Source organism: Dipodomys ordii, unplaced genomic scaffold (assembly GCF_000151885.1).
Source record: "Dipodomys ordii isolate 6190 unplaced genomic scaffold, Dord_2.0 Scaffold11, whole genome shotgun sequence".
NCBI lineage: Eukaryota > Metazoa > Chordata > Mammalia > Rodentia > Heteromyidae > Dipodomys > Dipodomys ordii.
The window spans coordinates 797,381-807,679 of NW_012267227.1; positions in this window are offsets into that span (position 1 = coordinate 797,381).

A 10,299-nucleotide genomic window follows, 5' to 3' on the forward strand; every position below is an offset into this window, starting at 1 on the left:
CGGGGCCGGGTCGGCCGGGCGCGGGGAGGAAGTCCTGGGAAAGGGGGGAGCTTCCCCCCCCGGAGGGAGGGCACAGTTTGGGGGCACTCGGAAGCCCATACTTGGGAAGCTCCGTGGGAGTTGAGGGCGGAAGAAGAGGGTTGAAACCCGAAGCGAAGTCGAGCGCACGGCTAGGGACCGTCCGGGCACCCCCCCCCCGAAGGGATCTGGGCCCAAGACCGGAGAGGGTGCAGGAAGGTTCGAAGCCCAGGAAGTCGGGGCGAGCCGATGCCCTGTCAGGGCCTTGGCTGGAAGCCAAAGACTCAGGAGCTGTTTGTAACTTCTCTTTGGTGAGGTCACCCCGGCCATTGCCCTTGGACGGCGTGCGGAGGAGGGAGTTGGGAAGGGGGAGAAGTAAGCTCTTAAAAGTGAAGACTTGGTGGGGGAGGGACACAGTGACACCCCCCCCCAACAATAAGCTGGAGCCCTGGGGTCCCTTGGGCCTTGTGAAATCAAACGCCTGGCAGAAAATAGACCTCAGACACATCTGTTGAGTTCGTGAAGGAATGAATGGGGCGCTTTACAATTCTATCTTTTGGAAAAAATCTTACATTCCGGGTGTTGCTGAATCTCCTGCTAGAAAAGGGTCTGGGGGTGGGGGTGGGGCGGACATCGACACCCAACAAGTAGAAGGAACCAGATCTTTTGTTTTTGAAGCCGTGCCTTCGTGAAAGCTTGGAGAAGGAGGTGGGGGGCGGGGGAGGACGGACTGGGAAGTTTATAACACTCAGAGTTAGCCTGGGTGGAGAGCTGGGAAACACTGGTACTCAGAGAAGCTCTGGTGCTCCCACAGCCCGCTAGCAGAATGCGGGGCACCTGCCCACAGGCCCCTCGGTGACTTTGGGGAGTTAACTGCAGCCCCTGGCCACTCTCCTTCCCTCCCCATCTGGCTAACTCAGTAGCTGAGGCTTTGTTTGTTTTTAACAGCAGGAAAAACCCCATGGTGAGAAAGAAGTCATCTGCAAACCAAGGGCCGGTGCCGAGTTAACGATCTGTGAGTGGCTGTGAATACACAAAGTGCGCCCTGAGCAGCAGGGGCCTCGCTGGCTCTGCCACTGAACTGAGCTGGGCTTCCCAAGGGCTGTAGCTTCCTGACCTAGAGGTTCTGAAAAGAGAATTCCTGAGCAATTCCTCCAGGTAGACCCTCTTCCTTTCCCTCACTTGCGAGCCATGATTAAGAGACAAGAGATGTCTGGTGTTCATGCTTGTAATCCTTAGCTACTCAGGAAGCTGAGATCAGAAGATCATGATTGGAAGTCAGCCCTGGCAGGAAAGTCCATGAGACTTTATCTCCAGTTAACCAGAAAAAAAAAAAAAAGCTGGAAGTGGAGCTGTGGCTCAAGTGGTCGAACACCCCCCTTGAGCGAAAAAGCTAAGGGACAGCACCTAGGCTCTGAATTCAAGCCCCAGTAGAAGAGAGACAGACAGGCAGACAGGAGGGGGTGAATGGACACTTCTGATTGTTGTCTTCATCCCAAATTTCCTCTGATGCGTTCTTCACAGCGGCCCTAGAGGTAAATGTCCTTAGCCCTCAGGTTTACAGATAATGGGACTTCTCAGGGATGCTAGGGGCAGAGCTGGGACTTGAATCAGGGGTTTTGGGTGATCTTGAGGCCTTTGTAGGTCATCTCACCCCTTCCACACAGCTACCTTACCGAGTTCTGAAAAGCTGGATGATCTAAATGAGGGAGCTCTTTGTAAATAAATAAATAAAAGTTCTTTACACAGGTGCCCTATTGTGGCATTGCACAAATGTTTGCTCACCTGTGAATTGGAGCTACAGATGGCTTTCCTCGAAGCCTCCTATGGTGGCTTGTTGGAGGACTATGCAAAGCTTGGAAGATAGCCCAGTGCTGGAAAGAAGTCCAGCCATATGTGGGTCCCTGCCGAGGCCCTGTAGAGGGGTGTGGCCAAGGGAGCTCCACCTACTTGGACAGCCATCTATCTACCAGAACTTGTGTGGTGCAGCCCTCCTTCTTCTTTCTGGGAACTCCAAAGTGAAAAGGTAATGGTCCCTAACCCTAAGGAGCCCAAATTCAAGGAAAAGGGGCTGGAATGAGCTCCAGAGGGCAGTGAAAAACAAGAAGAGGTCCCTGCTTCTATGACCTTCCAGTAAAAGGTAAATTTTAACCAGAACGTCAAGTCTAACTCTTTAAGAGAGAGCTAGATCAAGTGCAAGAGGCTCTGGCTTCATCCCTGGTTTTGACTCTGGCTCTTTCTGCCTCCATCTTGCTCTGTCTGTTGAAAGATGGAGCAAAAGAATGCTTTTTGTTCGGGGTGGCAAGTCCAGAAACAGCATTAGAAACTGCCAGAATCCAGTGACTCACTCCTGTAATCCTAGCTACTTAGGAGCATGAGATTTGAGAATCAAAGTTTGAAACCAGTCTAGGCAGACACAGCAAAGAGACAGTTATTTCCTATTAACCAGCAGTAAGTACACAAATAAATAAAAATAAATAAATAAATGGAGGTGAGGCTCAAGTAGTAGAATGCTAGCCTTGATCAAAAAAGCAAAAGGAGAGTGCCCATGACCTGAGAAGAAGAAAAGAAGGAAGGAAGGAAAGAGAGAAAGAGGCATTATAATCTTTCTCCAGTGCAAGACCTTCATCACACACAGATATAGGTACACAAATGTCTAAAGGAAGGCAATTTATACTTTGGAGGGAGTGGCCAGAGAGAGTAGAAGGTTCAGTGGGGGTCTGGCCACTTAGCCTCTAACATCATGGCCTTCCTTGGAACAGGCACCTGTTCAACCCTCTCATTTTCTTGAGAGGCCAGGATGACTCGTCAGCCATCTTGTTAGAGTGATTGACCATGCTTTCCTTTTCTCAAACTTTCCCATGCCAGCAAAATCAGTGTGACAGGGACCACATAGGCATGTGGAAATAAAGTACTGGACTAATACACAGGTCTAAAAGTGCTGTTTGTGGGTGATATTTCTCCTCTGGCCTCTGTCTCTCCATGAGAAGAGTTGGGGATTTGAAGTGGAGTTGTCATACCCCTGAGGAAGGTTCCCTCACCATTTAGGGTGGTGATTGGGTTGTAGCTTCCAGATACTTACAGCTCCGCGCTGGTACCTAGTCTTGTGGGGCCCAGCCAGACCTGTTCTGAGAGATCAGATTTTGTCCCTGGTAGGGAAACTCTAGCTCAGTTAATTTTTCATCATGGAAGTACAAAGTTCAGGAGAAGTAGGATGGGGCGGAGGAGAGCTCTGTTTCCCTGGGAATAGGCAGCCCCATCAGGAAGAAAGGAGGAGCCTTAGAGAGTACCTCCCACGAAGACAGGAAAGGGACTGCTGAGAGGGGTTTTTTTTTTTTCCACTAGCTAAAAATCAACATGGGATAACTGGAGAAAAAAGGCACTGGAATTGTTCTGTCTTCATTTCACACAGCCAGAACACCGATGTATCCTGTCAGGAAAAGTGGCTAAGTCAAAACTATAACTCTCATGAAAGACTCTGGCCTGAGAGATGGCCTCTCTCTACATGAAGGCCAGATCTCTGACAAGAGCCATTTGTAGCACTGCATGTAGCTACATAGGTAGACTGGGCTTAAACATGGAGCTCGTCACTTCCAGGTGAGCCACTGGGAGAATAATCCTTAGCTCTCTATGGGTCAGTTTTCTCAACCATCAAATGAAAATGACAATAAGCCTGCTTCTTAGTAGTGCTGGGTGAGATCAAATTATGTAACATATGCAGAGAGCTTCCCAGTGGGGCATAGTAAGTTCTCAAATACAGGAATGTTGGCAGTGGAGCTGTGGCTCCAAGTGGTACAGCATTAGTGCCCAGGCCCTGAGTTCAAGCCCCAGTACTGGCATTAAAACAAAAACAGTTCTAAGGGAGTAGACACTGGTGGCACGCTCTTCTAATGCCACCTAGTCAGGAGGCTGAGACACGAAGAATCAAGATTCGAAACTGGTATAGGCAAGAAAGTCCATGAGATTGTATCTCCAGATAACCAGCAAAATGCCAGATTGGAGGCCAGGTTCAAATGGCAAAGCATCAACCATGAGCCAGGAAATTGAGCCAAAGTACCAGACCTTAAGGCCAAGGGAGTATAGAGATACAGACACAGAAAAAAGTTGCCAGTAAAAAGAGCTACTATTTAAAACTTTATAGGTGAATAAAACACCTATATACATTTTTAAAGAACTCATACAAATAAAAATAGTACACACTGAACTACTTCATATTCAGCCGTCAAAGGGCTGGTTTTGTGGGGGTTTTTAATAGAAAATAACAAGTGTTGGAAAGGATGCTCCTCAATTGCTGGGAGGAAAGCAAACGGCACTGCTTCTGTAGAAATCAAACATTAAAGATAGAGTTAGTTAGCATAGGGCTGAGTAATTCTACTTCTCTGCATAGAAGAAATGAAAGCGAGGGCCCAGATACTTGCCACAACTATGTTCATAGCAGTATTATTTAGTAGCCACAGGTGGAAATCACTCACATGTCCACCAACAGAGGAGTAGATAAACAGAGTGTAATATATTCATTCAGTGGAATATTATGTAGCCTAAAAAAAGAAATGAAAAAAAAATTTTTTTTTGTCGGTCTTGGGGCTTGAACTCTGGGCCTGGGCACTGTCCCTCAGCTCTTCAGCTCAAGGCGAGCGCTCTACCACTTGAGCTATAGCGCCACTTCCGGTTTTCTGGTGGTTTATTGGAGATAGGAGTCTCACGGTCTCTCCTGCCCGGGCTGGCTTTGAACCGCAATCCACAGATCTCAGCCTCCTGAGTAGCTAGGATTACAGGCGTGAGCCACCAGCGCCCAGCAAGAAATGAAATTTTGACTCATGCAATTACATTGCTAAACCTGAAGAACACAAAGCAAAGTGAAATGAGCCAGCCACAGAAAGGCTGGTATTGTATAATTCCACTTACAGAGGTACCCAAAGCAGTCAGATTCTTAAAGACACAGGCAGATGGTAGTCACCAGGGGCTACAATGAGGGACAATGGGAATTACTATTTAGTGGTATAGAGTTTCAGGTGGGTAGGGGAAAAAGCTTCAGAAGTGGACGGTACCACAGAACTGCACATTTAAAATGATTAAAGCAATACCTGGGTACCGGTGGCACACACCTGTAATCCTAGCTACTCAGGAGGCTGAGATCTGAGGATCACAGTTTGAACTAATGCAAGCAGGAAAATCTGTTAAGACTTTTATCTCCGGTTAACCACTAAAAAGCTAGAAGGGGAACTGTTACTCAGTTTAAAAGCCAGAGTATGAGGCCCTGAGTTCAAGCCCCAGTGCCAGAACAGAAACAGAGAGGGAGGGCGGGGAAGGAAGGGAAGGAGGGAAGGAAAGGAAAGGAAAGAAGAGGGCTAGAATGGGAAACAATAAGCACTGATGTTTTTGTTTAGTTGGTTTACAGATGCTTTACCACTTAAGCATTGCCCTTACCCTGAGAGTATTTCATAGAGGCAAAATTCTAGTTGTCCAAGATGAAAAGAGTTCTAGAAATGGATGGTGGTGGTCACAGCAGAAAACATGAAAGTATTTAATGCCACCAAACTCTGCATTTAAAAAATGACTAGTGTGGTGGGTTGGGAATGTGGCTTAGTGATAGAATGCTTGCCTAGCATGCATGAAGCCCTGGGTTTGATTCCTCAGTACCACATATACTGAGAAAGCCAGAAGTGGTGCTGTGGCTCAAGTGGTCAACTGCTAGTCTTGACAAATAAAGCTCAGGGGCAGTGTCCAGGCCCTGAGTTCAAGCCCCAGGACTGGCAAAAAAAAAAAAAATTAGTGTGGTACATTTTGTTACATGTATTGGATCCCAACTGTTTAAAAACTAAGTTTCCAACACCGAATGCAGTATACTATAGAAAAGAAACATAATTAAAAAAATACATTTTAAGGAGGGAAAAGAAAACAATGTGTGGTACATTATAAGCAGACTTGGGAGTCTTCAATGTGGATTGTAACTTAGAGGAGTCTTTTCTAATCAGAAATGACACTGAGTCTATGTGTGAACTTGTGTGTATGTGTGTGTGTGTGTGTGTGTGCAAGAAAGAGGTGGGGGGGGGGAGTGGAGTCCTGAATTCCCTGAATCACATATACATCTAGAAATCTCTGTTCCTTATGACATTCCCAAAGGATATACAAACTAGCCAAAAGGAAACACTAGCTTAAAAGTGAATGTTTTTGGTTGATGCTATTGTAAAAGTAGAGAAATGTTCAAAAACGTTGATGGTTTTTTTTTTTTTTTGAGTAATGAAAAGTAGCTGTAATAGAATAGGGGGTGGGGGAACAGGACTGACATACCTTGGAAACTATGCTAAGTGAAAGAACCAGTCACAGGAGACCACATACTGCAGGATTCATGTCTATGAAATGTCCTGAATAAGCCAGCCTTTACAGAAAGAAAGCAGATGGATGGTTGCCAAGGGCTGGGGGTTTGAGGATGGTGAATGACTTCTAAAATGAGTACTAAGTTTTTTTCTGGGGTGATGAAAGTTGGCAGTGGTGATTTCACAACTCTGAATATACTAAACGTAACTGAATTGTACTTTGTATGTGTGTGCTGGTACCAGGGCTTGAACTCAGGGTTTCTCACTCTTCCTTGGCTTTTTCACTCAAGGCTAGTGCTCTACCACTTGAGCCACAGCTCCACTTCTGTCTTTTTGGTGATTAATTGGAGATACAACTTGCAAGGGCTTTTCTGTCATCTGGGCCATCTTGGAACTGCGATCCTCAGATCGCAGCCTCCTGACTAGCTAAGATTACGAGCGTGAGCCACTGACACTCAGCTTCAATGGGATTTTTTTAAATACTAGCAAAGTCTGGCTCTATGGAGATCTTCTGAGTGCTAGACCCTGTTTATTCTCTTTTAGTTTTTCATAACTATGACCTGTACTATCACCCCCTCTTTTTTAATTTTTTTATTGTAAAGATACTATACAGAGGGTTACAGTTACATGAGTGAAGTAATGAGTACACTTCCTCTTGAACATTGTTACCCCCTCCATTGTTTACCCCCTACCATCCCCTCCCTTCCCCAGGTTCTTTTTTTTTTTATTGTGATTAAGTGATTACATAATTTCCGGAATTTCACAGTATTGTGGAATATGATGCTCATTTAAAGTCACAAGTTCATTCTAACTTTCCTGGAGCAAATTGTCTATCACAGTCTGTAACATATAATGGTGTTCACATGTTATACACCATACATGTGATCAGCAGCATGGGGATATTTAGTAGTGGTTCAATCAGATGAGTGGGAGTTCTTTGTTTCTTAAGTCCTGTTAGTTTTGTTGTATCACCTAACATTTTGGATTTAACATCTACTTATCAGGGAGACCATGTACCGTTTGTCTCTTTGCTCTTGGCTTACCTCGCTCAACATGATTCCTTCTAGCTCCATCCATTTCCCTGCAAATGCCATTCTTTTGTCATTTCTAATGGCTGCATAATATTCCATGGTGTATAGATACCACAATTTTTGGATCCATTCATCTGTGGTGGGGCATCTGGGTTGTTTCTATATCCTAGCTATTGTATCACCCCCTTTTTTCAGAAAAGGAAACGGAGGCAAGGCCAGGGGATGTCAGTTGAATGGTCAAGCTCTGATGGCAATCCAGGAAATCACAAGGTAGTCCTTGTCTTAACCACAGTTAAGACAAACAACCATCATCCTACCATCACGTGCTTTCTTGTTGAACACCTGACAAACACCTTTCTGTCAATTAGGCACTATGCTGTGCATGTACACGTGTGTTGTGTGCACGCGCGCGTGTGTACACACACACTGGACCACTATCCCTGAACATTTTTGCTCAAGGCTGGCACTCTACCACTTGAGCCACAGCTCCACTTCTGGCTTTTTGGTGGTTGATTAGAGAGATAAGAGCTTCATGAGCTTTCCTGCCCAGGCTAGCTTTGAACGTTGAGCCTCAGATCTCAGCCCTTTGAGAAGCTAGGATGACAGGCACCAGTCACCGGCGCCTGACTGTGACTTTTTGTTTCATACTGATACCAACACAGGAAAAGAGCAAGTCTCTTTTGAGACTTCGTGTGATCTCAGCATAAGACCTCTAAAGTGGAACTCCTCAGCCCTTTCCCCACGCTCTCAAAGATATTGATGTCCCCAGAAGCCGTTCTTGCCTCTTTTCTTTGATTTCCTTTCCCTAGGTGATCTTATATACCCCTAAATTATTGTGTAACCCTTATAAACTGACTTCACAATGTAAGTTTTCAGCCCAAACGTCTCTCCAAAGCCCTGATCTCAGTTTCTTATCTGTCCCCTGATTTCCCTATTTGGGGTCCCCCAGTCATCTCAGAATCAGCATTGAGAACTGAACTCATGGACTTTCTCCTGATGCCTCTTCCTCTGTCCAGAGGCATCCCCATTACGGAGTCAGCCAGCCCAGAAGGCTCCCTCCCCACCCCACAGCCCAGCCATCCCCAAACACTATAGAATGCACTCCAACACCCAGCACCTATGCAAGCCAGGCCCCCAGCACTGCTCATCACCAATTAGTACATCCCTTTTCTAATTGCCTCCATTCTCTGCTCGCTGCCAGAGCAAGCATTTGGAAGCACAAATCGAATTTATATCTTTTCTCTTTTATTAAAAAAAAATGCTTTCAGTGAATTGCAACTGTTTCCAGTAGTGCTGTCCAAGAGAAACATAATGAGAGTGATGTAGGTGAATTTAAGTTTTTCTTCAGGCCATGTTAGAAACAGGAAGAAAAGAACAAGTGGCATGTATTTTCAGAATGTCTATAGTATCACTATCCCACAATTCTGTGAAATTTGTGAAGGTTATGTAATCACTTAATCACAATAAAAAAATTGCTATAAAAATGAATGTCTATTTTTTCCAGGTGATGGTGGCTCATACCTATAATCCTAACTAGTCAAAAGGCTGAGATCTGAGGATCACAGTTCAAAGCCAGCCCAGGAAGGAAAGTCTGAGACTCTTTTCTTTCTTTTTTTTTTGTCGGTCATGGGGCTTGAACTCTGGGCCTGAGCACTGTCCCTCAGCTCTTCAGCTCAAGGCGAGCACTCTACCACTTGAACTACAGCGTCACTTCCAGTTTTCTAGTGGTTTATTGGAGATAAGAGTTTCACAGACTTTCCTGCCCGGGCTGGCTTTGAACCGCAATCCTCAGATCTCAGCCTCCTGAGTAGCTAGGATTACAGGCGTGAGCCACCAGCTACCCTTTACCTTTTGAAACCACTGTATGTGTATGCATGCATGTGCATGTACACACGTGGTAGAACTAGGACTTGAACTCAGGGCCTGGGCACTATCCTTTAGCTTTCTTCTACTCAAGGCTAGAGCTCTACCACTTGAGCCACACCTCCACTTTTTGGCTTTTTTGGTTGACTAATTAGAGATAATAGTCTCAGATGTTTCGGCTCAGGCTGGCTTCCAGCCTCAAACCTCAGGTCTCAGCCGCCTGAGCATCTGGAATTACAGGTGTGAGCCACAGGTGCCCTTGGTGCTTAGCTCTTGAAATCCTTCTTAAACTTTATCCTGGAGCTGCCCTGCTTCTGGCTGAAAACTGTTTGCCTTCCAGATTCTTCTAGCTCTGACCTAATTCCATGGGTAGAGAAGAGAGACATTCCTCTGGTCTTTGGGAATCCCCTAAACTAGATACAAATGACTGTGGGAGAAGAATACCTCAACTCCTTGTCAGTTTTAATCAACAGTTGAGCAGAATCCTACCAAGACCACCCAGGAGGCCCAGATGACAGGAGGAAAGGAAGTCTGATACCTACCACACTGACACACACAGGGCCATTACCTGAGCAACCATGGTGAACACATGCTGGGTGCTTCGTGGCAGAAACACCATCAGAGATCAGCAGGGCCTCCCTGCCCTCGGGTGGCATTGCTGCTTCATCCAGGAACCAGAACCCAGGAAACAGGGCAGGAGCTCATTCATCTAACTAATGACTGTGCTGCCAGTGTCCAGCACAGCACCTGGCACAAAACAGCCTCTCAGAAGATTTGCATGAATGAGTGGGGAAAAAAGAAAAGCACACTCGCTACAAAGGAACACTTCCTCCCCTTCCAAGCTCAGCTGAAAGAGTTGAGCTCCCAGAGAGCATGCAACTCCTATTCGGGGCTCCTCTGTCCCCCCAATGAGGCCATGTGAGCCTAACTTAATATTCAAAACATACAATTATGTGCTCCTCCTCAAATTCAGACCCCACTTTCTATGGGTTTGTGGTGTGTAACATATTCACTAAGTGTGTTTGGGAGTGGGAGGAGGGCATAGCAGTACTTGGGTCTGAATTCAAGGT